Here is a 6,000-nt window from a genome sequence, read left to right on the forward strand (position 1 = left end):
CAGGCAGAAAATGAGTCCACCAGGGCCTCTAGCCACTGCAAACGAACTCCAGATACATGTGCTCCTTTGTGCATCTGGCTTACATGGGTATTGGGGCATCAAACCTGGGTCCTTTGACTTTGCAGGCAAGTGCCTTACTGCTAAGCCTTCTCTCCAGCTCCAGATTCTGCATTTTCAGCAGGTTCCCTGATGTGGCATGAAGTGCTGGACTGCAGAAGCAAGATCTTCCTTCAGCCCTCACAGGCTCTGATGGGATACATGCAACTTGTGGCCCCAGCAGATAGCTAGGGTACTCTCCAAGGCCAGTGTACTCCTGTGAGCTAGTCCTGGGCATTCTCCCTCAGATGTGGGCACAGCTTTATTCCTTGGAAGTAGTTTGGGCAAATGGACATTCTATGTCTAATTCCTTATCTGCGTAGTGTAGGTAGTAATTTGTGTGTGGATCATTCACCTTGCACTCAAATGATGCTTATTGTCTCTTGGGATTTTTGGTAACAAATACCATTATACAGATCACAAGTTTGCTTAATGAGAAGGCTGGAAGTAAATATGACTAAGGATGCTATTATTTTCTTCATCGTTTCCTTTCCCTCTACTTTTCTTTTTTCTTTTTGGTTTTCGAGGTAGGGTGTCATTCTGGCCCAGGCCGACCTGGACTATATTCACTATGTAGTCTCAGGGTGGCCTCAAACTCATGGTGATCCTCCTACCTCTGCCTCCCTAGTGTTGGGATTAAAAGCATGCACCACCATGCCCAGATCCCTCTACTTTTCTATAACAATGTTACTTTGCTGCATTCTTTTTCTTCTTCTTCTTTTTTGTTTGATTTTCTGAGGTAGGGTTTCACTCTAGCCCAGGCTGACCTGGAATTCACTATACCATCTTAGGGTGGCCTCAAACTCACAGTGATCCTCCTACCTGAGCCTCCCTGGTACTGGGATTAAAGCCATGTCCTACCACACCCAGCAAAAGTTCTTTATTTTCAAGTAGAGAGACAGAATGGGCGCACCAGGGCCTCCAGCCACTGCAACCAACCTCCAGATGCATGCACTACTTTGTGCATCTGGCTTTATGTGAGTACTAGAGAATCGAACCTGGGGTCTTAAGCTTTACAGGTAAGTGCCTTAACTGTTGTAGTAGGGTCTCATTCCAGCCCTGCTGCTTTTTTTTTTTTTTTTTTTTTTTTTTTTTTTTTTTTTTGGTGAGGCAGTTTTATTGGGTAGAAAGAAAGGAAAAGAAGAAAGCTGGTGCACCAGGTCTGCATCTCAGAGTTCGAAATCTCAAGATGCAGCCCCTGCTGCTTACAAGGCAAATTGAAAGCAGGGATGGAGAGATGGCTTAGGTTAAGACACTTGCCAGCAAAGCCAAAGGACCCAGGTTTGATTCCCCAGTACGCATGTAAAGCCAGCTGCACAAGCTGGCACATGCATCTGTAGTTTGTTTGTAGTAGGGGCCCTGGTGTGCCCGTTCTCATTCTCTCTCAAATATTTGCAATATTTTTATTAATAACTTTATTAACATTATTTGCTGTATTTATTTTCAAGCAGAGAGAGACACTGAGAGGGAGAATATATATAGGGAAAAAAAAAAAAAAAAGAAAAGACAAATTGGAGTGGGGTTAAAGCGTTTGCTTGAAAACCTGTCTCCAGATTCTCTTCTCCAGGCCCCATGTAAAGCCTGACGGGGACAGAGGCTGGAATTTGCAGCAGCAAGAAAGCCTGGCACGCCTATGTTCAATCTCAAACAAAGACAAAGTGAAACGGGCTCAAAATCACGTTTCCCCCCCAATACTGGGAAAGGGGAAAAAGGCTGATGGGGGAGCGACCACGTGGCCTCCCGCGGCCCCGACAGATGACGCGGGCACTCCGCCCACGCGCGCTCCGCGGCCTCGGGCCGCACAACCTCTCTCGTCCACCAGGCGGCGCCGCCGCTCGTCCCTTCGCAGCGCGTTGCGCAGCCACGGGGCTGCTCGACACGTCGCCAGCTTCCGTCCTTCTGGGGCGCGCGGGAAGGAGAGCGCCGCTCGCGGTGGTGACGTCACCGGGGTTCCCCGCGAGGCTCTCGAGGGCGGGTCCGGGACGTGGCGACCGTGCGTGCCTGGAAGAGTGGAGCGGCGGCCGGGAAGTGTGGGGCAGAGCGTGCGGCGGAAGGAGCGGGGAGGGGGTGCCGCGTGCGGAGGCCTGGGGGCGGCCGCGGCGGGGCGCGGCGCGTGTCCAGCCGATGTTGGCCTCCCTCGCCTCTTGTCCCAGCGAGTACGCTGGGCTTAGACCGTGGCCTCTGGAGGTGCCTCGGTGGCCCCCGGGCGGCCTTGCCCACCTGTCAGCAGGCTTGGGCTCGTGCTCAACTCGGCCTAAAGGGTGGACCCTGGACAGGCCTCCTGCGGGCCCCTGCTGCCTCGAGCAGGCTGCTGGGCACCGAGTGTCCGTTCCCCTTTGTAGAGTGCTGATGTCGTCTAGCCTGCAGTCTGTCAGTTGTCCGCGGTAGGCGGTTTGGCCATATTCATAACCATAATTCCTCTTCCTGTTTCTGGTCGTGAGAGTAATCATTCTTGGTCAGTAGTCCCTAAAGCAAAGGCTTTGTATTTCCTGGCTCTATTAATGAAGGGTTCCTCAGTGCGCGCTCCTAATGACTTTGGAAGGAAAGAGCAAAGGGCTGGCAAACCTGGGAGCCTGCTCAGAGTTGACCCTAGCAATTTACTCCCTGTCACTGGATGCCCCTCTAGATGCCTTGGGTCACCCTTTCCTACCCTTCCCAGAATTGCCCTGTGACGTGCAAAGGTCATGTCAGGGGTGGAAGGATAGCCCAACCCCCGGGGGCAAGCTAGCTTTCAGCCCCAACCAACACAGCAGAAGGAAGGAAAGGAAGGTGTACGTGGTTGGCCAGCTTCACACATACGGTCACCTTTGATTCTGAGAATTCTGAGGTCTGGGAAGCCGTTCTCTGACCTGAGGAGCGTGGCTCCTCTCTCACCTCGCACTTCTCAGGCTCTGTTGTAGGGTCCTTGCAAGAAGAGACAACATTCTTGGAGGCTTCTTGAGACTAGAACCAAGCACAATGCTGGAGGGAGTGAGCCACCTTCCATCTCCATGTTCTCTCCTAACAGCTCTTGCCATTTCATTAGGATTAAACGACTCTGGATGACAGATTTAGGCCAGCAGTTGAGGTAGAAACTAGCCCACTCCACTTGATCTTGGTCATGGGTGGGTTAATGGAAAGACTCCTGTGTCAGACTTGGGTCTTTTTTTAGCCCTATCTGGCAGGAGTCACCTCTCCTGCACCTGCTGCTTCTGAAAACCTTTGCTTATTTGCCAGTGTGCAGAGATGCAATCCTATGAAAATGTGAATCAGTGACCCCCAAGGTAGCCTGTGTACTGGTCATGCTGTAAGAATGGCAACCTGTATATACTGCTGAGTGCATTGTGTATGCACCCTCAGAAGATAGAGCAACAGAGGTAGAAAAAAGTTCCCTTACCTTTTTCCTCCTCATCTTTGTTGTTTTGAGACAGAATCTTATTGTGTAACTCAGGCTGGCCTCCAGCTCACTCCCCCTGCCCCAGCCTCTCCAGTGCTGGGGTTGCAGCTGTGTGCCATGCTCAGCCTTTCCTTCCTAATCTTGAACTTAGAGTATAGGTTAGAGGAACTCCCAGAATAAAGCAAGCAAGTAAAGAGGTAGATATTTTGCAGTAGTTCTCCAAAGCTGGGGCCCTTGTAAGTAGATGCTTCTTGGTTTGGGGAGATTTATTTATTTATTTATTGCTGCTGTTTCTTTTTCCTTGTCTTTCTTCTTTTTTTTTTTTTTAAATTATTTATTTATTTATTTGAGAGCGACAGACACAGAGAGAAAGACAGATAGAGGGAGAGAGAGAGAATGGGTGCGCCAGGGCTTCCAGCCTCTGCAAATGAACTCCAGACGCGTGCGCCCCCTTGTGCATCTGGCTAACGTGGGACCTGGGGAACCGAGCCTCGAACCGGGGTCCTTAGGCTTCACAGGCAAGCGCTTAACCGCTAAGCCATCTCTCCAGCCCTTGTTTTGTTTTTTGAGGTAGGGGTTCACTCTAGCTCAGGCTGACCTAGAATTCACTATGTAGTCTCAGGATGGCCTCTAACTCCTGGCATTTTCCTACCTCTGCCTCCCAAGTGCTGGGATTAAAGGCATGCACCACCATGCATGGCTTGCTTCTTGGTTTTGAACCTTACCTAGAGAAATGTTTTGAACTTGATTGTTCCAGGTGACTCTATAGATGAAATTTCTCTTCTTTTATTCTTTTTTGTTGTTGTTGTTTTCAAAGCTGCCCTTTCTCAGCCAGCATGCTTACTGAAGACCTACAGGCCGTGCACCTTTGGGAGGTGGGAAACTAGCAAGACGCTGGGTAATTGTCAGAAGCCTAATCAGTTGTTATAAAGCACTTTGGAGAGCTGATCAGAACTGTGGCTATCATCAGCAGTTCAGAAGTACGCACCCTGAGGGCCTGTGCTGGCACTGTAACTGGGGCAGGTCCCAAGTAAGGGACTTGAGACCATGATTTCCTTGGTCAGGTGGCACTTGGAGCAGGAATGAACACCTACCTTAACGGAGAGCCCTGGCTTAACTTTAGTGGTTTGTATAAGTTAAACTCCACATCACTGAGTAATCTTAGGGGGAGAACACCCCAGTCCACCTGAGTGTCCTTCATCTCTCTGTGTAGAACAATGTACTGTGCTTGGTTTAGGGCCCTCAGCACTGTGTGAACTTGCTGAATAGGTATTTGCAGTGGGCCAGCCTGAAAGTGTCAAGGCTACATTTGGGCCCCTGTTCAAGTCCATTACTGGCTGAAGAGTTGTGGGAAAGGAGGCAGGAAGCCAGCTTTGCCAAGGAAAAATTAACCAGTATCTACTGTCAACCTTACTGTGGTTACATTCAGGAAAGTACTAGCACAAGGCAGAAATTGCTTAATTCTAGATGGCATGTAATGAGGATCAGGGGAGGGAAGGTTACTGGTGGAGGTGGGATGAAAACTTGCAGATTTGGTGCAGTGTCCTAAAAACTACTGCCACTGTGCTGGGAACTGATAAAACCCTTGTAGTCATCTCATCTCATCTCTCAGCTGTTGACTCAATAGAAAACATGGTTGTAGGTGGAAGAGGAAGTGGTAGAAAGAAGGGGAAAAAAAAAACACTTTTTAACAATTTGTGCAGTATTTATTTGAGAGACAGAAAAAAGCATGGGCATGCCAGGGCCTCTTGTTTCTGCAAATGAATTCCAGAAGTATGCTACTGTGTGCATCTGGCTTTACATGGGTGCAATTGTACCTTGGCCATCAGGCTTTGCAAGCAAGTACATTTAACCACTGAGCCATCTCCCCAGCCATTGTGCAGCATTTATTAAGTAGCTGATATGTGTCTGGCACTGAGCTGAGTTCTGGGGATACAACAATGAAAATAAAAGCTCTCAGCCAGGTGTGGTGGGGCGCTTCTTTAATCCCAGCACTAAGGAGGCAGAGGTAGGAAGATCGTTGTGAGTTTTAGGCCAGCCTGAGACTTACTACAAAATGAGTTCCAGGTCAGCCTGGGCTAAAGTGAGACCCTACCTCAAAAATAAATAAATAAATAAATAAATAAATAAATAAATAGCTGGGCGTGGTGGCACACATCTTTAGGCCCAGGACTCAGGAGGCAGAGGTGGGAGGATCACTATAAATTCAAGGCCATCCTGGAACTACAGAGTGAACTTTAGATCAGCTTGGGCTAGTGTGAGACCCTACTTTGAAGAAAATAAAGGGGGGGGGTCTGGAGAGATGGCTTAGTGGCTTGAGGTGCTTGCCTGCCAGGACAAAGGATCCAGGTTTACTTCCCCAGTGTCCACATAAAGCTAGATGCACAAGGTGACACATACATTTAGAGTTCATTTTCAGTGGCTAGAAACTGAAACTGGCGCACCCATTCTGTCTCTGTGTGCCTCTCTCTATCTCTCTCTCAAATAAATAAACTATTTTTTAAAAATGAGAAAATAAAGTAACATAA

Source organism: Jaculus jaculus, chromosome 6 (assembly GCF_020740685.1).
Source record: "Jaculus jaculus isolate mJacJac1 chromosome 6, mJacJac1.mat.Y.cur, whole genome shotgun sequence".
Classification (NCBI taxonomy): Eukaryota; Metazoa; Chordata; class Mammalia; order Rodentia; family Dipodidae; genus Jaculus; species Jaculus jaculus.